The 21227-nt window shown below is 35.9% G+C and overlaps 1 protein-coding gene across 1 annotated transcript in view; it reads right to left on the bottom strand.

The window, feature by feature from the left end:
• The window catches only part of LOC106135947 (calbindin-32), a 61972-nt gene extending 55892 nt beyond the window's left edge, over nucleotides 1–6080 (bottom strand). Inside the window, exon 1 of the mRNA XM_013336369.2 lies at nucleotides 5955–6080. The gene's annotated coding sequence lies outside the window, so the exon portion shown is untranslated. The remainder of the gene's footprint in view (nucleotides 1–5954) is intronic.
• Nucleotides 6081–21227: the final 15147 nt, after the last annotated feature.

Below are 21227 nucleotides of genomic sequence, written 5' to 3'. Positions count from 1 at the left end.
CGGCGCTGAATTACTTTTACATTTTATACACTGTGGTTAAGATGTTTTGTAGTAAAAATACTTATATGAAAAGAACAACCGCTAGAAATTTACTTACAATGATTTTGCTTGATAGAAGCTTTCTATTATCATTTTGTATGAAAAAATAAATAATACATATCTAGTTTACCGATGTTGTATCATAAACAACAACATAACATTTAATTGAAAGATCCTATTGACTACCGATTTTTCGAAAATTTTGTCAAAATCTTGTTAAAGTTATCGCGATACAAAAAAAATATATATTCGCGCCAAGTTGATTGTAAGCCGTACTCGCTTCACCCGCTTGGTCAATTAAAAGTGGAGTTTTTTTACTTGAACAAGTTGTTAACTATTTTATGTAGGTACTATGTGTACCTCATCTTTATCTTGTCCTTTTTCCAGCAAATGTTAATTAGGAGGCGCTTATTAAATATAAGTAAATATTGTAGATTCTTTTTATGAGATTGAAAATGCAATTTATTTTTACTACTGTTACAAGGTGTTACTGGATCGACCAAAAATTATTAAAAACTATGGCACTTTCTGATAATGTAGCTATCTAATGGTTAAAAATTCGAAATCGTTCAGTAGTTTTAAAGTTTATTCGTTACAAAGATATAAAAATACAGATCTTTTCTCTTTATTATAAGTGTGGATGTGGAAAAGCCAGTAAGCATTAAGTGTAAGTCTAAGTTTAGACACAAAACGGCAACTAGATGTAATTCCGGGTCGCGTGGGAGGTCAACAAAAGATGTCATTAGCATAACAAACTGCGGGACGCGCGTCTCCTACACTGGGATCATTTATAACTTAAAAACTGTATATATTCCCAAATAATACAAAAAGGAATAGGCTTACAAACTTGGGATTATTTTTTAAATAAATAAATATATACGGGACAAATTACACAGATTACGTTAGCCTCGAAGTAAGTTCGAGACTTGTGTTACGAGATACTAACTCAACGATACTATATTTTATAATAAATACTTATATAGATAAACATCCAAAGCCCAGGTCAATCAAAGAAAGTTCGTTTCTCATCATGCCCTGGCCGGGATTCGAACCCGGGACCTCCGGTGACACAGACAAGCGCACTACCGCTGCGCCACAGAGGCCGCCTTTTTTAGGCGATGGGCTAGCAACCTGTCACTATTTGAATCTCACTTTCATTAAGCCAAATAACTGAACGTGGCCATTCAGTCTTTTCAAGACTGTTGGCTCTGTCTACCCCACAAAGGATATAGACGTGACCATATGTATGTAAGACAAAAAAAAACTTTTCTTTCTATTTCTTACCTTAATTCGCTTCATCTATTAAACCAATTTCCATGTACTACATAGTCTATTTTTGTAGCAAAACTCTTAGGGATCATATATAGCAGAAAAAAAGCTATGTTCTGTATGTCTGTTCCCATGAAATTTTATATATAGTATTGCGTACGTGCGAAGTCTGAATGTGGAACTAAGTTTAGACGTAAAATAGCAAATACGTATAATTCCGGGTCGCGTGGGAGTCAACAGAAGATGTCGTTAGATTAATTCAACACAAGGGTCATTTGTAATGTAGATGATGGCACAACAGCTGTGACCACTGACGTAGATATTTAAAGATAATGCCAGTTCCGTGAAATAAATGTATTTATAGTAGAAGGAAGGAAGGATGTGGTCTCTGCCTACCCCTCCGGGAAAGAGGCGTGATTTTATGTATGTATTTATAGCAGATATGGTTACAACTAGGAAAATGGAAAGATGAAAGAGTGCGTCTATATCACGGCGTACCCTGGGCTCCTGGCAAATAAACTACTTGACGGATGAAACTCTAGGGTAATTTGTAACTTTGAGGATGACGCGACAGCTGAGAACATGTGACGTCATGCCGCCGTGGTCTCTCCCCGGATCCCATCTATACTAATATTATAAAGCTGAAGAGTTTGTTTGTTTGTTTGAACGCGCTAATCTCAGGAACGACTGATTCGAATTGAAAAATTATTTTTGTGTTGAATAGACCATTTATCGAGGAAGGCTTTAGGCTATATAACATGACGCTGCAACTATTAGGAGCGAAGAAATAATGGAAAATGTGAAAAAAAACGGGGGAAATAATTCATCCTTGAGGGCTACCATGATGTCCAAAATAACTATTCCACGCGGACGAAGTCGCGGGCACAGCTAGCATAATATATAAGCGCACGCATGCGCTTCGGACCTTCTTCTTTGGTCTACTTCGGCGCTTCCAAGTAGCTCGCTATCCTCAGGCGGGTACTTGCTGGATCTCGTGTTTTAGCTAGACTTTTCCGGCTTCTCTCCTTCTTTCCTTCTCAATTGTCATTGAAATTGATTAAGAAGTTTTTAGGTTTATTCGTTACAAACAAAACACGATTGAATTTTGAGTCGACCAACTATTTTTGTTAATTCAACAGATTAGTTTATACGTTTTACACTTAAGTGATAATGACTGAAGTAAAAAGCCAAGCGGAATACTTTTAAGAATTGTTCATTTGTCATCCCTTTACCACGAAATTTGGCACGCGAACTATTTATATCTATATTATACTCATTGTCTAACTAGATCTCTGTCTGTGTACGAGTATCTCTCATCAAAAGTTTGGAGCTTTAGTCTCCTTGGAATTCAATTTAATTCGACTATACTCTGTGGGTATTATGATAAAGTACTTGAAACACGGCGGGTTTATGACGTAATGATAACTATTATGCGTACTTATCATGATCAAGAATGTTAGTTTTAGCTTTAGAAGACCTATGTGATAGAGATTAAGAGTTGTTATAAGGTAATAGCATTATTAACTTTAAGTTATTAGTAACTTTACTTGTAGGCAGCGTTTATAGAATATTAAAGTTCTTTATTTGAAGTTTAAGGTGTAGCATATTTTAGCTCGTAGCTCCAAATCGTAGCACAACAAAATTCGTAGCTTAAATTTGTAGCACATCGTAGCTTCTAGTTGTGACACATCGTGGTTCTAAGTTGTAGCATATTATAGCTTGTAGCATCTAGATGTAGCACATCGTAGCTGATGACTTCAAGACGTAGCACATCGCAGCTCCAAGTTGTAGCACATTATAGTTTGTAGTTTCTAGTCGTAGCAAATCGTATTTCGTAGCTTCTGGTTGTAGCACATCGTATTTCGTAGCTTCTAGTTGTCGCACATCGTAGCTAGAAGTAGTAGCACATCATAAATCGTAGCTGCAAGTTATTGTACATCGTAGCTCGTAGCTTCAAATTGTAGCACCTCGTAGGTCGTAGCTCCGAGTTAGTGCTACGTAGCTCGTAACATAGTAGCTTGTGGTTCCAAGTTTATATTAATCGTAGCTCATACTAACTCAAATTTTTATCTATTTTTATACTATAAGGATTATGTGTAAAAGGAAGCCGCGTATAAGAACCAGTTATAATATAAAAATAACATAACATCATTTTCATGAACAGAAAACGAAATAAACCATCTTTTTCATATTCAAACAACCCCAATTCCAACACTGTGAGTTACTCATATATAACAAAGCGTGTGATTCAGCGGAGTTCCAACAAGAGATCTAATTATCATATCAAAAGTTACGAGATGAAATCCTATGCTGAGTTATAAGTTTGTTAGCAGTTTGTCTGTCGACTCGTGTTTTACTTTGGCTCTTTAGATGAAGGATTTTGAGTCTATGAAGATGGAAGATGTATTTCTACGAGAAAGAGGTAAAGTCGGCCCGGTTTAAACAAATCCATTGTTACGAAATCCCTTCTAAAAACAAACATAAATATTGTAATTTAAAATAAGAAAAAAAAAGAATAGATGAATAATATAGACAGTTTTGACTGAGTGCATCATCTTTTTTTTCCATCGCAAATCCTACTAATATTATAAATGCGAAAGTTTGTAATTATGTCAGGATGTCAGTATGGATGCTTGTTATTCTTTCACGCAAAAATTACTGAACCGATGCGATGAAATTTGGTATGTAGGTAGCTGAAGACCCAGAATAACATATAGGCTACTTTTTATCCCCGAGTTCCCGCGGGATTGATAGGGTTTCCATGCGGACGAAGTCGCGGGCGGCCTCTAGTATTTTATTATTTTCGGCATATTTCCTATACCCATTAATATCTATTCCTGCGTAAATACTGCGCAGAAACCGACAATTATTTGTAATTTTCAGTTCCGAACAAATATTAGTTATCAAAAGTAATTACAGTTTGTTGTAAATGTGGCTATTACTATAATTTAGAGGCTTCCATTTCGAGGACGTAGTTAACGTGATATTTAAATGATTATGCTTTACATTATTAATTGTTTTATGTATGTACGAACAGTTATGAACTGTACTTATAGATAGATTGTACTTGTATGTTTCAATATATACATATGAAAAAATAGGATACCGGGCACTTATCATGCAAGCAGAGCCGCCGGCGAAAGCTCGTATTATATTAACTATTGCAAAACTGATTGACTGACTGACAGACAACCTACAGCTGCAGAAATTAATGGCCGTATGAAGCTTAAATAAAGCAAGTTAGGTATTTTAAGTGGAAGAAAAATGCGTTAAAGAGGATATCGAATTAATAATTCCGTTCACGCGATAGCAACTTATAACTATTTGAATATCAATTTCGTGTGGTTCCCGACACCAATACAAAAAAGAATAGGATCACTCCATCTCGTTCCCATGGATGTCGTAAAATGCGACTAAGGTATAGGATTATAAACTTGGGATTCATCTTTTAGGCGACGGGCTAGCAACCTGTCACTATTTGAATCTCAATTGTATCATTTAGCCAAATAGCTCAATGTGGCCTATCAGTCTTTTCAAGACTGTTAACTCTGTTTACCCCGTAAGGCATATAGACGTGATTATATGTATGTATGAGGTCTTTGGAAGTGGAAACAAATGCGTTAAAGAGGATAGCGAATTAATAATTCCGCTGTACCGGTTTCACGCGTTTTTTGTGGTATTGGGAATAATGTGAACCTAGTGTGTAGGCTAATAAGGTTGAATTCGTCTTATACGATGTGATAGCAACTTATCACTATTTGAATTTCAATTCCGTGTGGTGGTTCCCGGCACCAATACAAAAAAGAATAGGACCACTCCATCTCTTTCCCATGGATGTCGTAAAAGGCGACTAAGGGATAGGCTTACAAACTTGGGAATCTTTTTAAGGCGATGGCGATTCCATCATGAAGCGACACAGCTTCATGATGGAATCGTGGCCTTTCCGTGAAGAGAGTGTTGGCTCTGTCTACCCCGCAAGGGATAAATACGCAATTAAATCTATTTCTGTACGTGTATTTGCACAGCTTAGAGGCCGCTCAAGCGCTGTGAGAAAGCTAGCTTTTCAGCTTCATGGTCCTAGATTGCGGCCCGGTCAGGTCAAGATGGGAAAGAAACTTTTATATTAGACTTGAATGTTTATAAATATTTATATATATATTTTTATGTAATTTTGTTTTTAAATAATTGAAAATGTATGAAATATAATAACTACTTACTTAATTGTTATGTTTTGGTATGTTGCATATAAATTTAATATTTTTTAATATCAAAATAAAATTAAAATTTTACTTTTTGAATTTTCAACATCTACACATATCATCTAGGTAAGTAGTTGCTGTGTTGATATACCAACCAAAAATACCATATAAAAACTTAATGACATTGGGATAGACTGAAGAACGTATGCTGTATAACTATCTAAAAATACTTCTAAAAGCTAAATATCCAATACGTTTTCATTAAAAGATATTCAGAAATTCACATGCGGTACTCAAAATAAGGACAAATCACCCCAGACAGCCAACAATCCATCTTTTCACTTACGCTCACACAAAAACCACAATAAGCTACATTTTCAGCCGTTTTTCAACACGTGGTTTCACAAAAATAATAAAAATTTACAATTTATATCAAAAATTACTTACCAGCAGTGAAAACTCTTCGTCTTTCTGTCACAAAACACTAATAATTTTAACAAATGTTTATTTGTTTTTAACACGATAAACAATTTGTTCAGAGCGAAATATACGACTTGACTCCGAAAGCGTGCGACCACGAATGAATGGAAACCAGGGGTTGTAGAAGGAGGGCGGGGCTGATCAGAAGGGATAACTCGACAAAATCTGAAAACCAATGCTTTTCTCTACCCGCCAGCGAATTAACGACTTCTAAACCTGAGCGGGTAATGGAAAACTCTAACTACATGATTAACCTATATGTTTCAGGAGTCTCGCTATGTTCAGGCTCTGTAAGAGAGGTGTAACTTTCATTTATGGTCGTCTTATAGTGTTCATTTATGAGAGAGTTATTGAAAATTTTCACGGAATTGTCCCGTCTACAAAAGAGGTTGATACATCCTGTGTTTACTGCTGGCAGCGTTTTATGGAGCTCGTTTTATTATTTACTCTGTATCGCATAATATTTATGGCTTTTAAATGTGTCGTGATTGTGGTTTTATGGCTGTCTTATTAATAAACACTGCTTTCCTTTAAGTACGTACGAGGCGATAAATGTATGCTATATTAAAAAATAACTCACAATTTAAAAAAAGACTATTCTAATAATTCATGGCGTGCGGAATCAATCGTGCTGAGGCCCTTCGATAAGGAGATACGTTTCGGTTAAACGGTTACAAGGTATTTTATTTCACACCAATTAATATAGTTGTAGGTAATGACGAAGAAATCAGTATACTGTTGGCTTTGTCTACCCTACGAGGGATATAGACGTGACTATATGTATGTATGTACATCAGTAGTATAGAGTATAATATTAAAAAAGAATACCTAAATGTGAAAAGTCAAAGGTTTTCCAACCAATAAGGACGCAACAATAATTAATATTCATGTAATCAAACTTACAAAGCGTAGTAGGTAAGTGCAAAATGGAATCATCCCTTATAATTTTCTGTCAGGGTCGTTTATGTGAGTGGCTAATTGGGTTTCTGTTGAACTTTGTCCTAAAATTATGTGTCTCACACATTATATATGAGGGTGGAAAGTTAGTGCTGTGTGGTTCCGGATACTTAAGGACAGAACTCCTAAACATAAATTTGCTTATTTTCGTACTAAAAGCTTCCATGAATAGAATAAGAATAAAAAAGCATAGATTAAATTTCAAAATTGGATACAAGGTATCATTTATTGACGTCACATTACTTAAATCTAATTATAACTACTACCGCTTCCAAAGAGCATGTGTAGAAGTAGCGGCGGAACAAACTACACTGCAGCATTTTCACCGGACGTCACTTTACAAATATATGTAGATCTCTTAAATCGAAATCGGGGTAGAATGCATATTGTCTACATTAAAAAACATGAAATTCAAAATTCAAATTCAAAATTCAAAATTTTTATTCATTATTATAGGATACTTCGTATCGCTTAATAATTGTCAAAACGTATGGTTTAACAACATTGGTTGACGTCAAATAAATTACTTAAAACTAAGTATACTGCCGCTTCCAAGGCGTCAGTGCAGAAGAAGCGGTAACAACGTCAACTTCACAATACTTATCAATTAAACTTAGAATAGAACGTGGACGAGAGAATACATTGTTCAGATTAATATAATTATTTATGTGAGATTTTAATATTAAAAAAGATTGAATATTTATACATATATATTTTATTTTAGAGTAAAAGTAGAAAATTTGCAAGATATGGGTGTAGGTAAGAAGTATATTAATAGACTGAAGGATGAATTTGAAGATTTAGAGGAAATGAGCGATATTGAAGATGGATGGAAGGAATTTAAAGAAAGAATTGTGAAAGTAGCTGTTGAAGTGTGTGGTGTAAGTAGAAGAAGGAAAGGAAAAAATCACAAAAATGCGTGGATGAGTAAAGATGTGCAAGAACTTGTGCGATTAAAGAAGAAAGCATGGCTGGATTTGTTAGCAGCAAAAGCTAACTTAAGAATGCAAGAGGTTATAGATGAAGATGTGAATGAAGCACGTAAGGAATATAAGAAAATGAAAGATTTGGTTAAGAAAGCTGTGATTAGAAAGAAAGAAGAGTATAAAGAGGATTTTGATAAAAGGCTATCAGAAGACTTTCAGTCAAATCTGAAAGTATTCTGGAAATCCGTAAGGTCAGCCCGAGGAAATACTATAACCAGAGAGCTGACTAGGATCAGATGCCAGGATGGTAGCGTTGTGAAAGGAGAAGAATGTGTACCTACTAAAGATATGGAAGGACTATTTTGAAAGTTTATTTGAAAAAAAGGAAGGAAATAAGAAAGATTTCTGCTATAGCGAAGAAAAAGAGAATGAGATGGAAGGCGAAATTGAAATGTTCGAAATTGTGGAAGCACTTAAGAGTATGAAAGCGGGAAAGGCTGCTGGGTGTGATAGAGTGTCGGTCGAGATGCTTAAAGCAGGAAAAGGCGTAGTAGCTAGTCAGTTGTACTGCCTTTTCAATTTGTGTTGGAGAAGCGGCCGAGTACCAAAAGATTGGTGTAAGGCTGTTATCGTGCCACTTTACAAAGGAAAAGGGTCACAGCTGGACTGCAAAAATTATCGTGGTATAAGCCTGCTTAGCGTCGTCGGCAAATTGTATGCTAAGGTATTGATTAATAGAGTCAGGAATGAAACTGATGACAAAATATGGGATGCTCAAGCGGGATTTCGAAAGGGAATGGGATGTACTGATCAGGTCTTTTCCTTGCGGTGCATAGCCGAAAAGTTTTTGGCCAAGAGTCAAAAAGTCTATTGCACATTCGTAGATCTGGAAAAGGCCTATGACAGAGTTGAGAGGAATGAATTGTGGTCAGCACTTTCTATGCATGGGGTGAGCAGTCTCTTAATACGAGCACTGAAATCCTTATATGAGGATTCGAGTGCTTGTGTCAGGATAAACGGAGCGCACACTGAGTGGTTTAAGATTGAGAAAGGCGTTAGGCAAGGATGTGTTGCGTCACCGTGGCTGTTCAACCTATTTATGGATAGCTGTTTGACAGATTTGCAAGAGTCTAAAAGTGGATTAAGGATGAATGAGTTACTCGTCAAATGTCTGCTCTATGCCGACGATCAGGTTATACTGGCGTCATCAGCGGAGGAGTTACAGGAGATGGTAAACTGTATGCATGAAGCTTTAAAAGAGAAAGGAATGAAAGTGAACGTAAGTAAAACTAAAACACTGGTTTTTGAAATGGAGAAAGAAATGACAGCATGTAATATTTTGATTGGAGGAGAAAAAGTGGAGCAAGTGAAAGAGTTTGTATATCTAGGATCAAAGTTTACATCAGATGGCAAGTATGATAGTGATATTGAAAGGAGAGTGAACGCGGGGAACATGGTGAATGGAGCTTTGCATGCCTTTATGAGCAGTCAGAAACTATCCAAAAAGGCTCGACTGGCTGTGCACAGGGGCGTGTTGGTCCCGACATTAATGTATGGGAGTGAAAGTTGGGTATGGCAAAAGAAGCATGAAAGCAGAATAAATGCAGTGGAAATGAGAGCGTTAAGGAGTATGATGGGTGTGAAATTGAGTGACAGGATAAGGAACAGCGTGATAAGGGAATGTTGTGATGTGAAAGAAGATGTAGTTACAGGAATAGAAAAGGGTATGTTAAGATGGTTCGGTCATGTGGAGAGGATGAATGAAAGCAGGTTGACTAAGCAGATATACAAGGAGAGTGTGGAGGGAAAGGTCGGAGTGGGAAGACCTAGACGAACGTATCTTGATCAAATTAAGGACGTCCTGGTAAAGGGTCAGGTCAAAAGTACCCGAAACCGCCGAGCTTGTATGAAGAGAGTTATGAATGTGGACGAAGCGAAAGAAGTATGCAGAGATCGTGGCAAGTGGAAAGAGGTAGTCTCTGCCTACCCCTCCGGGAAAGAGGCGTGATTTTATGTATGTATGTATGTATGTATATTTTATGGATTGCCAATTTTAAAAAGATTTATGTACAGAGTGTACTGAATTTAATACATACATACATGCATATGGTCACGTCTATATCCCTTGTGGGGTAGACAGAGCCAACAGTCAAACACTGATCGGCCACATTCAGATATTTGGCTTATTGATAGTATTGAGATCCAAATAGTGACAGGTTGCTAGCCCATCGCCTAAAAAAAGAATCCCAAATTTTGTAAGCCTATCCCTTAGTCGCCTTTTACGACATCCATGGGAAATGAGATGGAGTGGTCCTATTCTTTTTTATGTTGGTGCCGGGAACCACACGGAATTTAATGCTGGTCTGGCCAGGCCTCTCTTCCTGTGCATACATTATGTACACACGTATACATATAATCACGCCTTTATTCCTTACAGGTAGACAAGACCAACAGTTTTGCAAAGACTGAAAGGTACCTACTAGGTAACTAAACGTTGCTTAATGATAGAATTGAGATTCAAATAGTGAGAGGTTGCTAGCCCACCGCCTAAAACAAGCATCTCGAGTTTATTAGCCTATTCTTTAGTCGCTTTTAACGACACCCACGCGAAAGAGAGGGTGTGGTTCTATTCTAACATGCCCAAAACTACACGGCACCTGATAAAAACTATATAAAATTGTTTTAAAGGCCACACAGGCTCTATCATTACCGTTGTCGACAAAGACGTGACAATGATATATGTAGGTAGACCCCTGTAGACCCTTATAAAAGTGAGCTGAGAAATACCTCTCCAACCTTCGTCATGTTTGATCGGTATAGAGTAAGCATAGAGAACCTGTAGAGTGTGTTATACTTATAAAGGAACATTAAAAATAAAAAAATGAGGTGATTAAATTATGTCATCCTCATAAAATCACTCCCAAGAGTACCATACTTACTAAAGTAGGTAAATAATAATTGGATACAAGTTGGCTCTGTCTACTACGTCACTAAATCAAACAAAAGGGCTTTTCACAAAGATTTAATTATCACACTATAACAGTATTTTTTCATCTTCATCTTCATAAAATCACGTCTTTATCCCTTGCGGGTTAGACAGAGTCAGCAGTGTCAAAAGGCTGACAAGCCACGTTCACTGTTAGGCTAAATGATAGTTTTGAGATTCAAAAAGTGACAGGTTGCTAGCCCATCGCCTATAAGAAGAATCCGAAGTTCATTAGACTATCCTTTAGTCGCCTTTTACGACACCAATGGGAAAGAGATGGAATGGTCTTTTTTTATATTGATGCCGGAAACCACTTTTTTTTTCGGAACAAAAAATACTGTATGTCTTTCTCAGTATTCACTATTCTATGTGATTTAGGATTGTTGATAAAGCATGAAGAAGACAAACAAACACACTTTCCTATTTAAAACATTGATGAGGTTTATTTATAAAAAAAAATTGATTGATTATAAAAAAATTATGTATTAATACTTAGGCACATCTTTTATGAAGACATATAGCACTAACAATGGCGTGATTTTATGTACGTATGTATGTCAAGCTCAAACGTTTACGAATCTCTATTAATTGGTAACGCTTGCTCTATAGCAGATAATAAAGCTATACGTATTCTGTGAGTTTAATAATTCCTTCCGAAATACCGTAGCTCTTTCATCGTTGGCTTAATTGGGGTCGGCATGCTGTTAAAATTTCAAGGTTCACCTCTCTTGCCTTTCATAGATTTTGGGAAAATTGAGAGTAGTCCAAAAAATTTATTGAAATGCCGTATAAAAGTTTTATAATTTTTTTATATACTAATGTATGTAAAGTTGAGGGTCTATTATACGGGAAATGACTACTTGGTACATTGTACTTAACTGCCTTTTACTTTTAATAGAAAAATTGAAATGGATATAAAGCATACATTTCGATTCGATAAAAATGGGATAGTGTCGTGTGTTTCCCGGCACCAATAGAAAGAAGAAAAGGACCATTACATCTCTTTCCCATGGATGTCTAAGGCGACTAAGGGATGGGCTTATTACTTGGGATACAGACAATACATACATACATATAATCACGTCTATATCCCTTGCGTGGTAGACAGATGTTGGCTTTGAAAAGAATGATAGGGCACGTTCAGCTGTTTGGCTTAATGATAGAATTGAGATTAAAAATAGTGACAGGTTGTTAGCCCAGCGCCTAAAATAATCCCAAGTTTATAAGCCTATTCCTAAGTCGCCTTTTACGACGGAGATGAAGTGGTCCTATTCTCTTTATTATTGGTGCCGGAAAACACACGACAGACAATATTTATTTCAATACTCGTTGCTACCGGGAAATCATGTAGAGCTGAAATAATTACGAGGTTAAGGAAAATCTGACCCCTAACCGAGTTTCCTCAGAGGTCCTCAATAGGGTTAAGGATCCAATCAAATGGTCCAGCGAAGCGGTAACTTCCACCGGTTCGGTAACGATGTAGTCTTCAAAATATGTATGAATTTGTTAACAACATGATAGAACACACGTGATAAGATACATACATTGCGTGAATTTTTAGTTTAGAATTAACTTAATGTATGTTGCTAGCGCTATATCTACAATTTACCAGGGATTTTACTCTTGTATTTCGACCCACTCCATATTCCCAGAAAAAAAGTAGCCTAAGTTTGAAGTCTTCATGTTCCTAGGTTTTAATTTAATATCTATGTAGGTATATTTGATCTACCTGACGACTGCCACATAAAAATTACAGTAATAATATCTATACTAATATTATAAAGCTGAAGAGTTTGTTTGTTTGTTTGAACGCGTTAATCACAGGAACTACTAGTTCGAATTGCAAAATTCTTTTTGTGTTGAATAGACCATTTATCGAGGAAGGCTTTAGGCTAAATAAAATCATGCTTCAACTATTAAGAGCGAAGAAATAATGGAAAATGTGAAAAATAAAACGGAGAAAATTATTCACCCTTGAGGAATAATGCCTAAAATAACTATTCCACGCGTAGTCGCGGACACAGCTAGTTTACAAATAGGTATGCAACCACTGTTTATATATTAACCGAAATTATTCTCCAACCACATTAAAAGCACATGCGTATTGATAAAAATATACCTATTTATAAAAATCGATTCTAAATATTTATAGAGTCGGTAAATCGACGTTCCGTTATTTACGCACATTGAATAACAGATGGCGACACTAAAAATAAAGTTCTTTGATCGGAGTGTTTGGTATGTGTATGTTTACAGATGGTATTTTGCGATCAATTTTCAAGTTAATAGAATGTGACATCATCCGATTCCTTTTGATTTAAAGACTCCATTTTTAGTGGGCAAGAGGCAGAAACACCGGTGTTGTATGGTTCCCGATACTATTAAGAATAAAACGCGAATAGTACCTACCTAACTCTTTTCCGGGGATGTCGTCGGGGATAAATGTCGTCCTTTGATATCAGGATAATATTTTTTTCAGAAGAAAGGACACACCGTGTGGTTCTCGACACTTAAGAATAGAAACTCTTTCTTTGCTGCATTTCAAGTTTTAACCTACAATATTTAAAGTAATTCGAATAAAACCTTCTTTGACGACCATTTTTTTGCTCGCGTATTCAGATTTTTACTTCGAATTAGAATTACGAGAGAGTCTTAAAACAGTGTTTATAAATTAGTGGAAAACATGATAGTATACCTACACGTGACAAAAGCGTGAATTTTTGTTAAAGTTTCACGACATAAATATTTTATATTCATTAAAAAATCTGGTGGCAAATCCGTTTAAATATTCAAAACTATTATAAAAAATAAATAGACACCTTTGAAAAAAAAATTGAACAATTTTTAAATTTCTTTTATAGTAGCATGCTATCCTAGCCTTCTTTTTTTCAAAGGACGTATACGAAGTTATCGGTTACGGCTTATATCGATTTAATAAAGTTTGGTAAATTTCGATTCTAAATCATAACGAATCAATAGGTTTTCACAGAAATTAGACTTCTCTGCCATAACTTTTCACGTCCAAACACAATTATGGAGACTGAAATAACGCACGATTTGTCGGCACCAGATGCATTCAATATACAGAAACAAAACTCATGTAGGTAGTTCAGTATACTTGGAATGATTTATTGTACTTACTTATTAGGAACTAACTTCCATGTTTATTGAAACTTGAAACTCTTCAAGTGATAATGATAATTCTATAAGTCAATCAATATAATAGGTGTTTATACCTATTGGGATTCTGGGATTCTTTTTTTTAGGCGCTGGACTAGCAACCCATCATTATTGACTGATGAACTCTCCTAGTAAGGTAAGGGACGTGATATGTGATTTTATGTCCTCGTGTCACGTAGGTCCTCAAAACCCCCCATTTTTATGAGTTACCATGATCGATTAGGTTACCTGCAAAGATTGCGGAGGTCAGACGGGAGTCACTTCGTGTAGAAACACAACTAACTTAATCATGGTCAACAGCTGTACACTGACTGGATTAACGCTAATAGGAAGAATGAATTATTATTTGAATCTCAATTTCATCATTTAGCCAAACAGTTGAACGTGGCCCTTCAGACCTACTCAAGAATGTTAAAAATGAAGAAGGAATTTTATGAGAAGCCTCGGACATCAGCAGATAAAATAAATAACGAAATTAATTCTCATCGAAATTTGTCTCTCAACCCCAAAGACCCATTCCCATAATAATTGCCCCCATTTTTACTCCCGGACATGCGTTTAATTGTAGGGCGGAAGATATAAAACCTCTTTCCACTCGTTTAGTACATAATTGAGAGTAAAAGGAATTTAAATGGCTTATAAGACGAGGTTTTACATGTTCTGGTATTTGATTTATTGCATGAGTGAAATGTAATGAAAATAATCCTACTAATATTATAAATGCGAAAGTATGTCAGTGTGGCTACCATATGGATGTTTGTTACTTTTTCAAGCAAAAACTACTGAACCGATTACGATTAAATTTGGTATGTAGGTAGCTTAAGACCCAGAATAATATATAGGCTACTTTTTTCCCGGAGTTCCCGCGGGATTGATAGGGTTTCCATGTGGACGAAGTCGTATGGGAAGAATCCCAAGTTTATTAGAATATCTCTTAGTCGCTTTTTACGACATCCATGGGAAAGAGTGGGTCTGGTCCTATAACGCGAATTATTAAAATTTGGTAATGCCCGTGTTAAAAATAAAATACAATAAGTTATATTTATATGTATGTTAGTCTGTGAGGACTTTTGAGGCCTGAAAATAAATAAAAAATATGCCATGGAAATTGGAAGTTTAAATTTAAGGTAAATCCACATTTAACTTACCAAACGCTGGAATTGGAAATCCCTAAGTGGCTACTGTAAGGAAATCCTTAACATTTCAAGATACACCTGTCGAGCGATCACAAATCGCAATAAACAACACACCAAAATAAACATGACAAATTACACAGACCACATAGCAGACAGATAGCCAAAGTGTCTCATAAAAGTAGTAATGCCGTGTGATTTCCGGCACCAATGGAAAAAGGAATAGGAACATTCAATCTCATTCCCATGGATGTCGTAAAAGGTGACTAAGGGATTTTCAGGAGATAGGCTATCAACCTGTCACTATTTGAATCTCAATTCTATCATTGGGACCAGCAGCTGAGCGTGGCCTTTCAATATTTTGATGACTGTTGGATTTGTCTATCCCGCGAGGTGTCTAGACGTTATAATATTAGCATATTTTATACTGATACAAAGCATTTTGCTTTAAGATAATTTGAAGGTTGGGCAGTCGTCTATGCTGGCCCATAATTTGAACCCAAAATGGCGGCACAATGCAATCATGTTCTGTTCTCGAATGTCTTTTAAATGGAAATTCCATGACCAACTTTTAAATTTATCGCATTTTCAGCATGATTTTTTCACATTCTTTTTTATCTGTGGCTATTTCCACTTACGACCTTAAACCTATCGTGGTAAAGTTTTATCAAATCTCTGGTTAAACTGACTGTGACACTCAAGTCTCTATAAGTCCATTCGTGTATGGGTATTCCTGACACGTTTCCATAATTTTCCGTTTGCTAACTATTTACTGTGCATAGTTTACGAGTTTGTATACAAATAAACGAACAGACAGTTACTGATACATTGTAAGTTATGATCGCGTTATGGCACAGGCTAACTGTGCGAGATCTTGTATTAATTCTGGGAAAGGAATATGTCTTACATTTGTCAGTTTTTAGAAATGTAACATAACATCTAGGTATACTAATATTATAAAGCTGAAGAGTTTGTTTGTTTGTTTGTTTGAACGCGCTAATCTCAAGAACTACTGGTTCAAATTGGAAAATTCTTTTTGTGTTGAATAGACCATTTATCGAGGAAGGCTAATAACATCACGCTTCAACTATAAGGAGCGAAGAAATAATGGAAAATGTGAAAAACGGGGAAAATTATTCATCCTTGAGGGCTTCAATGATGGCCAAAATAACTATTCCACGCGGACGAAGTCGCGGGCACAGCTAGTAACATATAAACACGTCTTTATCTCCTGCGGGGTAGACAGAGTCAACAGTCATCATAAGACTGAAAGGCCACTTTCAGCTGTTTGGCTTAATTGAAAGAAATTTATTCACGCTAATTAAAGTTTTGTGTTAAACTTTAGTGTTCGGGGTAGATAGATCCAGCAGTCTTGAAAAGACTCGTCCAGCTGTTCGGCTTCATAATATAACTGTGATTTAAATAGCGACAGGTTAGGTTTTAAGAATCCGCAGTTTATCCCATTGTCGCCTTTTACGACATCCATGAGAAAGAGTGTGAATTGAGTGGTCCTATTCTTATTTCTATTGGTGCCCGGAATCAAACGGCACCTTAAAATTTATATATAAACTATATTTAAAATGAATTATATAGAAATTGGAATGAATATTTCAAGACGTATAACAAACCAACTTATTTTATCATTCTACTTTAACGATACAGCAGCGATTTCCGATGTGAACGATTCTAATTATAACTCGATCATAAAAGTATCGATTCAATCGCTATTTGTAAGCAAATCGAGTGTTCGCTCGCCTGTTTACAAGTTACAATGTTTATTTTGTTCCACGTGTTACTCTGGATTCTAACAATTTTATTTCTATTTTGGTCTGCACAGAAATTCCCTCGGGAATTCATCAAAGAGCGTTGCAATGTGATTGTTGAATATGATCCAAATATGCAAGCCAATGAATAAATAAGCTACGAGTATTTTAGAAAAGCGAAAAGCGTGAATCTATGTTCTAAGCTGGGTTAGGATGCCCTGCAAGTCTGCGAAGGTCAGGCGGGAGTCGCTTCGTGTAAAAACATGAGCTTATCAGAAGTGAGAACGCCGCAGGGGTAATGAAAAGATAATAATAAGAAGTAGAAATTATAACTTGAAGTAGGTAGGTACTTAAAGTTAAAATTTCTACGTACTTACATACGTAAAATCACGCTTATCTACCGGTAGGATGTAGTCCCAGTCTCAGATATCGCCTACGAAGGTACTTCTTTCCCTTCATTCACTTTCATATGATTCAAGCTCGTCGGTTTCGGGTATTCTTGACCTGACCTTTTGCCAGGTATCTTTGATCAAGGTACCTAAGTTCGTCTAGACCTTCCTATTCACACTCTCCTTGTATATGTACTTAGTCAACCTTTAAATAGAAAGCCAAATAAAGACTAAAAACATATGTGACATAATTAACCAAAAAATTAAACAAATAAAATTTAAAAAAAAAAACCTTTACTAGCTCTTAATCGAATATGACACCTCTTCTTTTGATGTCGGTTAATAATAACAGTAGCATGATATCATTCGCTCCGGATATTGCATGGCGACCTTTGCAGCTTTTAATTATAAAGCTTTGTATGAAAGCTACGTTCGCATATTCATTATTCGTCAGCTCATAGACTGTGAAGGAATTTAGAAAATAATAAATTACGTCCATACTATTGCTATTGCCTGGGGCTTCGCTCCCGTGGAAATTTCCAGTAAGAAAGTACCCCGTACTGGCACAAGAAACGATCTAGCTTCACGACTTTAAATATAATATGCCTGCCTTAGAACCTTGATCGCTGCAGACCGGATAAAGTGAAGGAAACGCCTAATGGTGGAGGGTGCAACTGGGAACACGCAAATATGAGAGAGAGAGAGAAACATAGACAAATAGACTTGAAGGTCTATGAGTATCTATGTGTTAAATGTCATTGAAATCCCTCGTGGCTCCACTCGAGAGCAGCGTTCGGTAGGAAAACTTCTGTCCGACCGTTTATTTGCAGACTGCAAATTCAATTACCATTAAAAGTTAAGAATGTGATAACAAATAATCTACGTAAGGAGAGGGGAGAAACTTTAATCAATAAAAATATGTTTACGCTGCAGATTTAACCAAAGTAAATTCTAGATTTCTGTTATGCTTATCAAAGATATAAATCGAACCGGACCGAACTTAGGACTTGTGGTTCAGAAGCAGCCGACAGAAGACTGCGCCAAAATGGAAAATAAAAAACAGATTTCCTTGTAAACAGTTTTATCGTCTCCACCGAAGCAGAAGTTATGATTGTTTACTTGTCTTTCACAAGTTATTTGCCTGTTTTTGTTAGCACTACGATGTAGGTCTAGACCTCGGGTCTAGACGCCTTCTTTACGTGTCTCATTTCAGGCTTTTCTTTCAGTAAACAGATAATAATGAGCACCCCTTTTTAGACTACATGTTTGTACTTGTCACGATCCCTGCATACCTAAGTAATTCTTTCGCTTTTTCTACATTCTTACTACTCTTGACCTGACCTTTAACTTAAAGATTAGATCAGGGCACATTGGTCTAGGCTTTCCCATTACCGATTTCGAATCCTGAACCTTTGAGGCTTCAGAATTTATTCCAGCTCCAGAGGCTCAGATACTCATGTTATTTATTTATTTAATAATTTATGTAGGTACACAGAAAACATCGAGAATGATAAACCAAGAAACAAAATTACAAAGGTTACTTTACAAAAATTGCTGGCATGTTACTTCAAAAACAAGGAAAATTTACCCTGCACTGGTTACGTAGGTCAGATGCCCTCATCAGTTAAACCTGACGCACCCACGCCAGATCATGGTCAAGGGCACACCCCAAACTCCGCTCTAGAGAGGTGAGGATGTGTCAGAAATTAACACCAGGAGGAAGAGAAAGTATATTTATTTTATAAGCACTATACAAGCCACTGTTCGCATTTTTGGAGTCTCATTTTCAAACTTGTTTATTTACAAGTTCAGTTTCACAGAATATAAACAGAACGACAAATAGAAAATATTTTCGCAGCAGTCGAGCTGAAATACGAGCTATCTCCTGCTATAAAATAATAATAAGCCAGCGGTTTCCAAAGTATTTTTTTTTCTCATAATATAGGCAGATGACTTTTTTTTTGTTTTGGTGTCTATTATTTTAGTCTTACAATTCAAACATTGCTGTAATAATCGCATCAATAAAAAAAACCAAGTGCGAAAAGCTAAGTGCGAGTTGGACTTGCGCACGTAGGGTTACGTACCATCATCATATTTGTTACTTAAATATTTGTGACATGACCTGTATAACCTGTCAATCCGAATTTCAATACCATCAATGGTTATGCCATCAAGCCGAATGTGGCCTTGTTGAGTCTTTTCACGCCTATCAGGTCCGTCTAACCCGTAAGGAAAGTGACAGTAAGACGTGAAATAAGTATTTTTGATAAAAAACGAGATACTGTCGTACAGTTTGAGAAACGTTGACGTAGGTAGCGGCCGTGACCCGAGTGGCTCGCCTGAAAAACTTGTTTGCACATTGTCGAAAATTTGCTATGAGTATCTATTTTATTTTGAAGTTTATGTACTTTTATACTTTTATATTTGTGTAAAATAAAATTGTTGTACACATTTTTATTAGATGTACGTAATATAAATACTTACTTACTATATTATTTTCATATATAATATAGAATTTATTATATAGCCGGAAAATCCTGCATCCAGACTTCAAGAGATATACCCAAAATCACGCCCCTTTTACGTAGGGGTACGCAGAGATAAGAAAAGATAAATAAATATAAGATATGGTTGTTTCAGCTCACCACAATCCTCGCATACTTACATACTAAAAGTCTTTATTTTTTACGGGCTGAAAGACTGTTAGGCTATATGGCTTAATGAGTTCTATTCCAATGTGCTGTATAGTTTCCAGCCCTTTAGAATAGAACCTTTACACCTTATCTTTCCTCTAGATGTCGTACAAGGCGACTAAGAGATAGGCTTATAAACTTGTGATTCGAATCTCAATTCCATCGTAAAGCCATAAAGCTGAAAGTGGTATTTTAGTCTTTTCGAGACTATTGGCTCTGTCTACCCCGCAATGGATAAAGACGTGACTGTATGTATATGTCTACACATGACTTAATGAAGGAATTGAGATCCAAATAGTGACAGGTTACTAGCCCGTCGCCTAAAAGAAGAATAGTATATAAGTCATTCCCTTGATTGACTTTTACAAACTGCACGGGAAGAAAAGCAGCCGGCACACACTATGTTTCTCTTCGCTACCAGACCAGCATGGAAGTAAAACATACTTCCTACTCTGTATATTTTTTTCGCTTCATCGACATTGCTGGTAGTTTTTAATTATCTTTAAAAAGATTGTACATATTTAAATAGTTTTTCTTCAGAATATCCACTTAATTATTAATATTTTTTTTTCTATATGTATAAAAAAAAAACAACTAACATTTGACATTATGTCAACTTATTTTGGCTAATGTTTTATATCCCATATCCTCAATTTATATCTGTTTGAATGTATTATTTATTTAATTTTAACATGATTTATCACAGATAATTGTTGCTAATACAGTTGTTGCTATAACAGTTTTAAAATTTAATATTTATTTAATAACTGCGTACTGTGTGAGAGAAAGTAAGTAAATTCTAGAATTAAGGCAACTGTTTTTCTCTTTAAAACTTTATGAAACTACTAGCTGTCCCGGCAAACGTTGTTTTGCCATATGAATAATAATTAGGTTATTTTTAGTTAAAAAAAAATGTTAAGGGTGCACAACTCTTATTACGAAGGAGTAAGAAAAATAGATGTTGTCCGATTCTCAGACCTACTTAATATACTCACAAAATTTCATGAGAATCGGTCAAACCGTTTCGGAGGAGTACGTGAAGGAACACTATGACACGAGAATTTTATATACAAAGATAATAAGGTCTATATTTTGTGTAAGCCCAGGTCGACTCCACATGTTACAAAGTAATTTTTGTGGTTTAGGTACTGCCACTAAAGAGTTATTACTTACTTTTTAAACCTGACATGAAAGATGAACCTGCAGTGTTTTC

Source organism: Amyelois transitella, chromosome 24 (genome assembly GCF_032362555.1).
Source record: "Amyelois transitella isolate CPQ chromosome 24, ilAmyTran1.1, whole genome shotgun sequence".
NCBI classification, from domain to species: domain Eukaryota; kingdom Metazoa; phylum Arthropoda; class Insecta; order Lepidoptera; family Pyralidae; genus Amyelois; species Amyelois transitella.
This window is presented reverse-complemented; position numbering and strand designations above follow the sequence as displayed.